The sequence below is a fragment of the Manis pentadactyla genome, chromosome 6, assembly GCF_030020395.1.
Source record: "Manis pentadactyla isolate mManPen7 chromosome 6, mManPen7.hap1, whole genome shotgun sequence".
Classification (NCBI taxonomy): Eukaryota; Metazoa; Chordata; class Mammalia; order Pholidota; family Manidae; genus Manis; species Manis pentadactyla.
In genome coordinates this window covers 89,562,358-89,576,023 of record NC_080024.1, presented here as the reverse complement: position 1 = coordinate 89,576,023, position 13,666 = coordinate 89,562,358, and positions in this window count along the sequence as shown.

Genomic DNA, 13,666 nt, shown 5'->3' with positions numbered 1-13,666 from the left:
TTCTCCACATCCTTGTCTACTTACTTTTTGTCTTCAGTTCTAACTTCCATTCTAACAGGTTTGAATTGAGATCTCATTGTGGTTTTGATTTTTATATCCCTGACGTTTAGTGATACTGAGACTTGTTTCCTGTCAGTTGTCCATCTACATATCTTCCTTGGCAAAGTGCCTGTCTAGGTCCTCTGACCATTTCTTTAATTGGATTGTCTTTTCAATAGTAGTTGTAGGAGTAGTTTGTATGTTTTGTATGTTAACCCCAAATTGAACATATCCTGTGCGAACATCTTCTACCATTCAGTACATTATTCTTCTGTATGGTTGATGGTGTCCTTCGCAGTACAGAGCATTTTAGTTGGATGTGTGAGAAAAATGGCCAGGAGAGGAGGAAAATGGCCCTGGGACTCCTTGGTACAGGAGCCCAATGCTCTGTGATACCAAAACCTGTTGGTGAAGTCCTAGAAGGGCTAAGGTTAGATTGAGAAGGTATGGAGATGCAGTGGCTGATGGTATTGAGGTGGAAGTTTGGGTGAAAATTGGGTGTTTGATCAGGTTTTTCTTGAGGTGGTTGCATCCCCTTTACCTGAAAGTATTATTGGTATGGATACTATGTCTGACTGGGGTTGGCTTCCCCTGCCTAATACAGTAGAACAGAAGGCATGTAAGCCTGCCCTCAGGCCTGTTTAGTCGGACATGCTAAATTGGGAATGGCTGGAAGGTGACAAACATATCACCATTCTTAGGAGTGACATGCTGGAAGCTGGAGCGCTGGTGTCCACAGATTTGCTGTACAGTAGGTCCTGTCTGGCCTGTGCAAAGGTGGATGGCACATAGAGACTATTCAGGCTTAGCTAAAGTGGGTACTGCCCATAGTCCCAGCAGTTCCAGGCATGGTCTCAGCCATACTGAAAGTACAGCAGGTTGGAGGAGGCTGGTACTCCTGGATGGACCTTGCAAATGCTTTGAACATGCTGAGCTTGAGGCACTGGTGGGGCATCAAAGTGAAATAGTACAAGCAGGTGGTTGTTTACAGGGCTCTGGTGGGGGGGGCAAGAAGTGGATGGTGGAGAAGCAATGGATGAGGGGATCTTGTGAAGATGGGAGTGACAACTAAGGCATAGCTGAGAGCACAGGAGAGGGGAGAATGGATGAGAAAAACTAACCAATCCCTGAGGAACACTGATGGGATAAGAGCCACATACGTTGGCCGTGCATGACAGCATCTAAGCTCCCAGGGCCAGATGCCAGGTCTTGAGCTTCATTTATTCCAGCCTCTGGCATAGCGCTGGCCATGCAGAAAGTAATTCTAAAATTCACTCTGATTTCTCTGCAGTTTCATTTACTATAATCCTATCATAGTTTATTATTTGAAATGCTGGTAGGGGATAATCATTTTAAAAAGGTACGATCATGACTTTCATACAAACATAAAACGAACATTTGTAAAGATTCTATTAAATTCATTAATTAACAAGGGAACCAGTAGATGTCACTAGTACTTTAAGGGAGGATCCAAAGAACAGACACAAAAACAACAGTAGTGCTTAAATGGATTTGCTTATTTTTATTATTATTATTATTTTGGTATCGTTAATGTACAATTACGTAAATAACATTATGGTTACTAGACTCCCCCTATTATCAAGTCCCCTCCCACATACCCCATTACAGTCACTGTCCATCAACGTAGTAAGATGCTAGAGTCATTACTTGTCTTCTCTGTATTTCCTGCCTTTCTCGTGTCCCCCCGCTACATTATGTGTGCTAATCTTTATGCCCCTTTTCCACCTTATCCCTCCCTTCCCACCCACCCTCCGCAGTCCTTTTCCATTTGGTAACTGTCAGTCCATTCTTGGGTTCTGTGAGTCTGCTGCTGTTTTGTTCCTTCAGAAAGATATCTAGAAAATCGCAGTCACTTGAAAATTAAGTAACTTAATAACACGTGGGTTACTTACAATAGCCAAGAAATGGAAGCAACATAAGTGTCCATCAGTAGATGAATGGATAAAGAAGAGGTGGTGCATATACACAGTAGAATATTATTCAACCATAGGAAGAAAACTAATCCAACCATTTGCAACAACATGGATGGAGTTAGAGGGTATTATGCTCAGTGAAATAAGCCAGGTGGAGAAAGACAGGCACCAAATGATTTCACTCATCTGTGGAGTATAAGAACAAAGAAAAACCTAAAGGAACAAAACAGCCCCAGACTCGCAGAACCCAAGAATGGACTGACAGTTACCAAACGGAAAGGGACTGGGGAGGCGGGTGGGAAGGGAGGGAGAAGGGAAATGAGGGCATTGAGATCAGCACACATAATGCAGGGGGGGGGCGTGGAGGGCGGTACAACACGGAGATGACAAGTAGTGACTCTACAGCATCTCACTACGCAGAAGGACAGTGACTGTAATGGGGTGTGTTGCGGGGACTTGATAACGGGGGTACTCTAGTAACCACATTGTTGCTCATGTGATCGTGGATTAACGACAGCAAAATTAATTAAAATAAATAAGTAAAAAATAACCAGTGGGTCATCTCATGAAAAATTGGAAACTACTTTGAACAAAATGAAAGCACCTGCCTGACAGCCCTCGCGGCCAATGAGCTTGGGGCGCCGCGCTCGGGCCCGCCCCCGACTGGCGGCACTCGCGACCAATGAGGGAGCGGCTCCGTGGAGCAGGCCGCCATTGGGCGCGTGCGCCAAACACGTAACTCCAGCGGCTGCGTTGTAGCCGCCGGCGCCGCCGCCGCCATGTTGAAGAGTCAGAAGCGTTGCGAGCGCCGTTGGGAGGGGCTGCTCCCATTGCTCAGTCCATCTTCCGGCCAGCGATCCCTGTCCGGGCGCCTCTGGCCCGCCGTCCCGTCCGCGCAGCGAGACCGGCGGAGCCTAGATGGCGGACTTGCGCCGTCCTACCGGCGCGCAGGCGCCAGGCCGCACCGACCTCGCCCTCGGCCTCGGATCTCCTCCTTGGGCCGGCTGGGCTCCCAGCGCCGCACTCGCCCCTTCGCGGCTCTCCCGCGGCGGACGGAGGGCGGCGACCGGCTCGGACTTGGAGCCGCCGCCCCGGGCTGACCTGCGCTCGTCCAGCTCTGCCGCCTCCAGCCTGTCGCCGTCAGACCTGCGGCGGAGCGTCTAGATAGGGCCCCTCTTCAGGGGTGAAGGCGACAGCGACGGCTCTGCGGGCCTTAAGGTACGTGGCCGCGGGGCCCGGAGTTGGAGGCCGTGCGAGGTCGGCGGGCGGCGCGTGGCCCGCGGGGTCGTGCGGGCGGCCAGCACGCGTGGGGGACTCGCGGGGCCCGGCCTGGGGTCAGGAGTTGGCGCACTCCGCCAAAGGGGCCGCCCGGGAAGGGAGGGAGCGGTGTAGGAGGGCCCGGGGCGGACGCCCCACCGGCCTGCGAAGTTTGCCGGGGTGGGGATAAAGGGACCCGCTGGAGCCGCTGCTCCTCCGTCCGGCCCGTATAATGAGAGCGGCTGCTCTCCGCGCCGCGGCGCGCGTCTGCCTGGCCCGGTGTCGCGCTGCCGCCCGGGCCGGGGCTCCAGGCAGAGGGGCCGGGCTGGGCCGGGCAGATGGGGAGGCTGGCGGACGCCCTGACGTGTGTGGCTTTTCTCGGCGGGGGCCTCGAGGGCGCGGGCCGGGTGGGCTGAGGTTCAAGTGTGACCCGCGGTGGGGCAGCTTTAGAATTAGAAGTTTTTCATGAGGCACCTCCTGTATTTTTTTTTTTGAATCAAGTTTCTTTACTTTGGTCTGGGAACTGACAGTTCATTCTCTTGTATTTAGAAACTCCTATCTTTCTATCTTTTCTGTTTGTAATCTTCAGTTGGGTAATTTATAACTAGCCACAGAGATTCTGAGACAGGGACCGTGGGTGTAGTCACAGTAGAGTGGGGGCCTCTGGAAAAATACCCCTACCAAAATTCCATGTTAAACAATTCAGCAAAGTCAGGATCACATTAATTCTCTAAAGTAAAATACCAAATTACGAGTATAAGCATTCTTCAGTGAAGATTATTTAAAACTAAAAAGCCAGGAGTAACCTGTCCTGGAATGTTTGATTAAATATCCCCCAGATAAGAAAATACCTCCACATAGCCCATGACTTCATTGTGTCAATTTAATGAGGCTGTTGTGACATTTACTTTAGCCGCTAAAAGGTCCAGCTTATCTTTAACATTGCCCAGATGCTGCTTTTCCTCCTCTAGCCCCAATCACGTACTATATAACCTGGGCAATTAATATGGCAAGTAAGCTCAGCCACAGACAACATACTAAAAGGCAGGAAGCACCCCATCCTAAGGATAAGATTGCATTTTTACACCCAGCAAGTTCAATAGATCATGTCTTCATTGTGTCAATTAAATGAGGCTGTTGTGAAATTTACTTAAGCCCAGTAAAAGGCCCAGTTTACCTTTAACTTTGCCCAGATGCTGCTTTTCCTCCTCCAGCCCCTAATCAAGTAATGTATAACCTGGGCAATTAATATGGCAAGTAAGCCCAGCCACAGACAACATAGTAAAAGGCAGGAAGCATCCCATCTTAAAGATGAGATTGCATTTTAACACCCAGGCAGTTGAGAAGTGAGATTCTTTTTATTATTATTATTAAAGTATTGTGATATACACCCCTATGAGAGTTTCACATGAAAAAACAATGTGGTTACTACATTCACCCATATTATCTAGACGCCACCCCCATTACCCCAGTGCAGTCACTGTCCATCAGTGTAGTAAGATGCCACAGATTCACTATTTGCCCAGAAGTAACTAAGTTGCTCTTGGCGTTTTGAGCTTTGATTGATTAATTTTGGGTCTTTTTAGTGGACTTTCTGGCCTTTTTCTCTTTCCACCTCGCTACAGCTATTTTCCTGCCTAACAAGTAGGTTTCCTTTTTGTCTTTTAGAGGGTTTCATTTCCTGCCCAGAAGCCATTTAGTTTGATGTAGCCACACTTGTTTACTTTTGCTTTTGTTTCCCCTGCCTGGGGAGACATACGCAGAAAAAGTTTGCTGAAACCGACATCCAAGCGCTTACTACCTATTCTTTCTCTCCAGAGTTCTATGGTTTCAAGTGTTATATTTGTCAAAACAAACAAAAAACTGTTTCATCCCCCCACTAAACCTGAGACTATTCGTACTTTTTGATTTTCATCCTCTTCTATGTTCTCCAGAGACTTGTTTCATTGATCATTCATAAGACATACCCATTTCCTTTTTTCACTGGTTTATTAGGATTGCTCTGTCTTAAAAATGATGAATAGAAGTAAATAAACATAACTTTTTCTTTCCTCAGGTGGTTGTGTTTATATACTAAAGATACATGTCCATGTTAATATGTGTAGCTCTAGTTCATTCATTTTAACTGGTATATACTAATTTGTTTTATAAACATACCACAGCCTCTTAATTTATTTTTCCAATATTTCAGTATACAAATAGTGCTGAAATTTACATTTTTGTAAATGACCTCTTGTGCACATGGATGAGAACTTTTCTGGATTCTATATCTGGAAGTGGAATTGCTGTGATGGGAATGGCATTCAGCTTTGATTTTACTATGTACTGCTTAATATTTTTAGACAGTGTTGATACCCGTTGGCACCACCAGTGCGTAAGAGATTTCCTGCTCTACATTTTTGCCAATCTTTGGGAGTTCCTTGTTTTTTGCCTTCCCACTTTCTCTATATAGAACTTGCTATGAAGTCCAGTAGATTTTACTTCAACAATTTTTTATTTCTAGCTCTTCTTTGCCCAGCCACGAAGTGAGAAAAATTTTTGATTCATTTTATCTCGTATTCCTAATCATCTCTGTATTTTTGACTCTACTGCTACAACCTTAGATGAGACCCTTACTTGTTTCCTAAACTATTGCACCAGAGTGAATATTGTAGTCTCTCTATTGGAAATCTCTTCCTGCTCCAATCCATCCTGCTTAAAAGTGCTAGATCAGTATTTCTCATGTAAGTAGTTTACCATTGTTTGCAGTGTTAAATTTAAACACTTAATGTGGTATTCAGGGTTATCTATTATAAGGTCCTAAACTACCTTTTCAACCACTATTTTCTGCATATGGTCTATACACAGCCAGACTAGATTACCTGCATTTATTAATTCATTCAAATAGCTGACATTTAATGCTCTTACTATATTATACAGGTATAGTCTCTGATGATGTAAATAGAATCCTACTTTTATTGAGAGAGTTAAAGGTACCTTATTTTACAAAATGCTTATCAGAGTTATTTAGTAACTCAGGATTTTTTAATATAAATTATTGGTGCTTCCTAAGGAGATTCTAAGATGTTTAGCAAATATTCTAGCTTAGTGAGATTAATGAAGTGAGACTTAACAGTAGTGCCTATGTAGTGCCTCTATTTAATTTATAACAATGTCATATATTGGATACCTAGTATGTGCAAATAACTGGGCTAATTCTGTTGTAAGAGAGGTAAACTTTCACCTTTTTAGAGTTCTTTTGCCTGGGCCTGGGGGTTAAACTGACATAAGAGCTCAACAGGAGGAAAGCATACAAATTTATGTGGTACAAGTTTTGTGTGACATGGACGTCTGCATAAGGAACAAAGAGTCAGTATTTGAAGATAGTGGCTTGTATAATAGTGGTAGCAGTCAAATTCTGAATGTTTATAAGGTACAAAAAAGTTTCTTTGATTGGGTGGATATGTGATATGAGAAAACGAGAAGACAAGATGAATCCCAATTTGACTTTCTGGCTGAGCAACTGGCAAGATGGTGTTGTCATCAACTGTGAGATGTTGAAGTTTGTCAGATGGAGCAGGTTTGGGATAGGAATGGGGAATTCAGGAGTTTGGTTTTGGATATAGTAGGTGTTTAAGTGTCTAGTAGATACACAAGTGGAGATTGTTGAAAACTTTCCAGAGGAATACCATCTAAATCGAGGTTGAAGAATAAATTGGACATACCAAAGAGGTGATTTATGATGAGATTTGAAAGCATTCTTTATACACTTAAATGAATCTTGGCATTATCTACTTTACGCATTCTCTATTTAACTACTACATGGTAATATCTAAACATCTAAAGAGTATTATTTAAAAAGCAATAAGATTTTTTATCTCAACAAATTATTCTGGGTCAAGTTTTCAGAGTATTTCAGTGGCTGCTGTATCCATAAGTTGTACTGGGTGCTTTTACATACATTGATTTTTACCATAGTTCCTTAACAAAACATGACTCCTATTTTACATTTGGAGAAACTGGGTCTGAGAGAGATTAACATTGCCAGAGGTCAGTGATATATTAAGCGATCAGTGTGGATTAAAATGTAGGTCTTTAGATCCTATTGCCCATGTTCCTTATTTTTTAAATGTCTATTTTTTAACTTTGTGAATTTTTAAACTTTTGTTTAATGTTGCAAGGAAGTGGAGTCCTATCATTGGTTAGTATTTTTTGAACTGCAGCTGTCAGTACAGTTGGCTCTTACAGAAGCTCCTCTTCCCCCAGCCTCCATTCCCATGTGTAGTGCTTAATACGTACTTAGAAAACCACAGCTGCTGTCATCGTCGTCTTTATCTCCCCCTCTAGCATGTTGTGGCCTGGGCAATAGCAAATCAAGCTTATTGGAATCGTGTAAATTATAAAACCTCAGAGATTAAGGACTTCCTAATTAATGAACCATTAGTTTTAACGCATGTATTTTGTCTGACAGAAGCCATTTTTTGTTTCTTTCCCTTTATTGGCTGTTTTCTGGGGAGGTGAGTTTGATAAAGAGCTGTTTTTCTGACTGGAAAAGCAATATTCTCTGAGATGCCAATGGCTATTTTCACTGTGAAATTGAACATAAGTCCTTCTATTTCAGTAGGAAATGGGTATATTGGTGTCCATTGAAACGTTTGCTTTTGCGGTAATGATGCCATATTTCAAATACTTAAACGTTTGCCTTTAGATCAAAATTATGTCTTAAATTTCATGAAACTTGATACTGTATGTATTTATATGTTTTGAAAGACATACTTAAGAGCAAGTAATTTCAGATATTCTTCAGACAAGAAATATTAAAGCCCTGCTGTGGATTCACAAAGCCTATAATTTAGGACATAGGTAGGAAATTCACCTAGCCTTTATGTTTCTGTTCTGTAAGTATATGGCTTTATTTCAAGTGTACTGGTTTTTACATTTAAAAACATTTTATGCTGTTTTTCAAAGAAAGAAAAAATACATATTCATCCATCTTTTTCCTTTCTTTAAAGTCTACTCTTTCATTATTTTACCCCAAATACTTGAGTAAAATTTAAGTTCACTGTAATCATTAAATGAACTTTTTAAGTAAACAAAAATATTCATTGGCCCCAAAACACCCTTCTTTATTGTAACTAAATAATCTGTGTAATTACATATTTTAGTTAATTCCATCCAGGAGTAGAAGTATATATCCTGAACATTTCTACTTATACATAAAATATATCAGTACATGTGCTGAATGTTTGTGTATTCTTTGACTATTTTGTTTTAATTTTTTATGTGTAGGGTTTTGTCTTTAATTCAGTTGGGGAAAAAGAAAAATGACAAGTCAATCAGAAAATTTTCTGTAGAAATATCTTATTTTTAAAAATAATTTTACTGAACTAAATCTGTTACATCCCTTATTAATTGGAGAGCCCAAGTAATGAATATTCTGATTATTTTTTCCCAGAATGCTTTCTCTTAACATAATTGAAATTTTTACTTCATGTATTTGTACAAGTATAAAATTGAATTATTTTTGATGATTTGAAGAAGGCAGAGGGCTTCTGGATCCTGATTTAAGAGTGAGCTGTTATTAATCTTGTTTGAAAAATAGTAAAAACAAAAATTAAATATGGGTCTTAATTTGATAATTTGAGCAACGAAACTAGTTTTGTAAACAAAGCATAATGAAATAATTAAGGTGTAATGGTAATTAAAAAACACCAGAGATTTGTCATATGGGGGATAAAATTAATTGCTAAGTGAGTGATAGGAAAAGGTATAATACCAGGAGTTGAGATAAAAGAATGGTGGTCACTAGATTGAGTGGTGAAGGATCCTTTAAGGAAAAGGATCCTGAGCTTCAAGCATTGAAGAACATCAAACATATAGTTTTATAACATCTTTATCAAGGTATAATTTACATACAAGGCAGGTCTGCGGGGGCGACTTGTTGATCTGGGCAGTCTAGTAACCTTAATGTTGCTATGTAATTGTAGATTGGATATTGTGAATAGTGCTGCCATAAATATAGGGGTGCAGATGTCTTTCTTGAACTGGGCTTCTGCATTCCTTATGTATGTATGTTTGTGTATATGTATGTGTGTACGTATGTATTTATCCATCCATGCATCCATTCATTCATTTATCCATTTATTATCTGTCTACCTACCTATCTGTGTATCTTTCTGTCATTACTGCACAACTAGATGAGTAACATTATGTTTACTAGAATCCTCCCATCACGCACGTGCCGCCAAATACCCCATTGCAGTCACTGTCCATGAGCATAGTAAGGTACTGTAGAATCCCTACTTGTGTTTTCTGTGTTTTATTGCCCTGACTGTGACACCCCTCCCACATTATATATTCTTATTCTAATGTGTCCTTACTTCCCCCCTCCCTAAAGGTAAGTAACTCTAATGTTTGGTAAGATGATGCAGCTCCGCACGGCTGGGCAGTGCCCCGACCCCCCCGTGGGTGGAGTTTGTATGCGGAGCACTGTTGCCTGGAGATTCCATGATGTCAAAGTGGTGCCTCTGTCCTAGAGACATAATGTGTGTGCTGAGAGGAGCACTTGTGATTAAGGTGAGGTGGACACTAAACAACTTGACAGCATCAGGGTAAATGGAATCCAGAGCCAAGGTACTGTGTGTTCCTTTTTATTTTGTTCGCACTACTTCACAGTTACATGAACAACATTATGGTTCCTAAGACTACCCCCACTGTCAAGTCCCCTCGACGTAGCCCGTAAGAGTCGCTGTCCATCAGCCCAGAATATGCTGTAGTTGTGCTGCTTATCATCACTATGTTATACGGACCTACCTAAGCATGCCGCCGGTCCACACCCTGTGTGCCACTCATAATGCCCCATTTTCCCTCTCTCCCTTCCCTCCTAAGCCATCCTCCTCAGTCCCATTCCCTTTGGTAAGTGTGAGTCCATTCTTGGGTTTGGTGCGGCTGCTACTGTCCTTTTCTATCACTCCTTTTCTTTTTTCTGGTACTCCACAGGTGAGTGAAATCAGTTGAAACTTGTCTTTCTCTGCGTGGCTTATTTCGCTGAGCATGATACCCTCTACCTCCCTCCATGTTGTTGCACATGGTAGGATTGGTTTCTGCATATGGCAGAATAATATTCCACTTTTCATCCTCTGATAGACACATACCTTGTCTGTTGTTGTGGACAGTGCTGTGATAATTATACGGGTGCACAGGTCTATTTTAAACTGGGCTGCTGTATTCTAGTGTTTATTTCTGTATGTCCGGATGTATGAATATATTTAGTTAGTTCATTACTCACTTGTATATCTGTTATTTATTTATTTATTTATCATTAGTCTTCATCTACGTGAGTCTCATGTAGTTTAGTAAACTGCCCCCCACAATGAGATGCCCCCACATACCTCATTGCAGTCTCTGTCCATGAGCCTATTAAGATGCTGTAGAATCCCTTGTTGTCATCTCTGTGTCATACGTCCCACCCCGTGCCCCCCTTCTCCTTTATGCATGCCAAAGGTAATGTGCACATTCGCCCCCGCTCTGCCTGACATTTTCCTCCGTTCCCACCTGTCCACCTCCATCCCTTTCCCTTTGTTAACTGTGAGTCCACTCTTGTGGTGCCGTTTTTCTTCTTCGGATGTCTCTTGGTTCCCCTCCTGCACAGGCGAGTGATATCATTTGATCCTTGTGTTTCTCCACCTGCCTGCCTTATTACACTGAGTATGATGCCCTCTCACACCATCCGTGTTTCTGCAAATGGTGTGATTTGTTTTCCTATGACTGAATAATATTCCATTGTTCATCTAGTGATGGACACTGAGCTTGGCTATTGAGAATAGTGCTGTGGTAATCATAGGGATGCACGTGTCGCTTTTAAACTGGGGGCGGCAATGTCTCATTCATTCATTCATCTGTTTATTCATTTATTTTTTTATCATGAATCTACAATTATGTGGATCACATCATGTTTATTACACTCCCCCCATCACCAACGTAGGAATGGTTAAGGGACTGAGAAGGCTGGTTGTGAAGGATGGTTGCAGGCTGGTAAGGGGGCATTACGATTAGCTCACCTAATGTGGGGGGAATTCTATAGGGAAGGCAGTATAGTTCAGAGAATTCAAGCAGTGATTCTGTAGGATCTTACTATGCTGGTGAACAGTGAGTGTAATGGGGTCTGGGGGGCTACTTGATGATCTGGGCAGTCTAGTAACCTTAATGTTCCTTATGTAATTGTCGACTGGTTATTGTGAATAGTGCTGCCATAAATTTAGGGGTGCAGATGTCTTTCTAGAACTGGGTTGCTGCATTCCTTATGTATGTATGTTTGTATGTATGTATGTGTGTATGTATGTATTCATCCATCCATGCATCCATTCATTCATTCATTCATTCATTCATTCATTTATTATCTGTCTACCTATCTATCCATGGATGTTTCTGTCATTAATGCACAATTAGATGAGTTCCATTATGTTTACTAGACTCCCCCCATCACGCACGTGCCCCCAGATACCCCATTGCAGTCACTGTCCATGAGCATAGTAAGATACTGTAGAATCCCTACTTGTCTTTTCTGTGTTTTTCCGCCCTGTCTGTGACACCCCTCCCACATTATATATTCTTCTTCTAATGTGTCCTTACTTCGCCCCTCCCTAATCCCTCCATTCCCACCCATACACCTCAGTCTCTTTCCCTCTGTTAACTTTTAGTCCATTCTTGGGTTTTCTGAGACTGCTGCTGTTTCCTTCTTCAGTTTTTTGTTTGTTCTGATACTGTAATGAAGAGTGATATCATTATACATATATGTATATATATATACATATGTTTGTAGGTAAGTAACTCTAATGTTTGCTAAGATGATGCAGCTTGGCAAGGTTGGGCACTGCCCCACCCCCCCCCGTGGGTGGAGTTTGTAAGCGCAGCACTGTTGCCTGGAGATTCCACGATGTCACAGTGGTGCCTCTGTCCTAGAGACATAATGTGTATGCTGAGAGGAGCAGGTGTGATTCGGGTGAGGTGGACACTGACCAACTTGACAGCATCAGGCTAAATGGAATCCAGAGCCAAGGTACTGTGTGTTCCTTTTCATTTTGTTGTCACTACTTCAAAGTTACATGAACAACATTATGGTTCCTAAGACTACCCCCACTGTCAAGTCCCCAGCACGTAGCCCGTAAGAGTCGCTGTCCAACAGCCCAGGAATATGCTGTTGAAGTGCTGCTGATCATCGCTATGTTATACGGACCTACCTAAGCTTGCCGCCGGGCCACACCCTGTGTGCCACTCATAATGCCCCATTTTCCCTCTCTCCCTTCCCTCCTAAGCCATCCTCCTCAGTCCCATTCCCTTTGGTAAGTGTGAGTCCATTCTTGGGTTCGGTGCGGCTGCTACTGTCCTTTTCTATCACTCCTTTTCTTTTTTCTGGTACTCCACAGGTGAGTGAAATCAGTTGACACTTGTCTTTCTCTGCGTGGCTTATTTCGCTGAGCATGATACCCTCTACCTCCCTCCATGTTGTTGCACATGGTAGGATTGGTTTCTGCATATGGCAGAATAATATTCCACTTTTCATCCTCTGATAGACACTTACCTTGTCTGTTGTTGTGGACAGTGCTGTGATAATTATACGGGTGCACAGGTCTTTTTTAAACTGGGCTGCTGTATTCTAGTGTTTATTTCTGTATGTCCGGATGTATGAATATATTTAGTTAGTTCATTACTCACTTGTATATCTGTTATTTATTTATTTATTTATCATTAGTCTTCATCTACGTGAGTCTCATGTAGTTTAGTAAACTGCCCCCCACAATGAGATGCCCCCACATACCTCATTGCAGTCACTGTCCATGAGCATATTAAGATGCTGTAGAATCCCTTGTTGTCTTCTCTGTGTCGTACGTCCCTCCCCGTGCCCCCCTTCTGCTTTATGCATGCCAAAGGTAATGTGCACATTCGCCCCCGCTCCGCCTGACATTTTCCTCCGTTCCCACCTGTCCACGTCCATCCCTTTCCGTTTGGTAACTGTGAGTCCACTCTTGTGGTGCCGTTTTTCTTCTTCGGATGTCTCTTGGTTCCCCTCCTGCACAGGCGAGTGATATCATTTGATCCTTGTGTTTCTCCACCTGCCTGCCTTATTACACTGAGTATGATGCCCTCTCACACCATCCGTGTTTCTGCAAATGGTGTGATTTGTTTTCCTATGACTGAATAATATTCCATTGTTCATCTACTGATGGACACTGAGCTTGGCTATTGAGAATAGTGCTGTGGTAATCATAGGGATGCACGTGTCGCTTTTAAACTGGGGGCGGCAATGTCTCATTCATTCATTCATCTGTTTATTCATTTATTTTTTTATCATGAATCTACAATTATGTGGATCACATCATGTTTATTACACTCCCCCCATCACCAACGTAGGAATGGTTAAGGGACTGAGAAGGCTGGTTGTGAAGGATGGTTGCAGG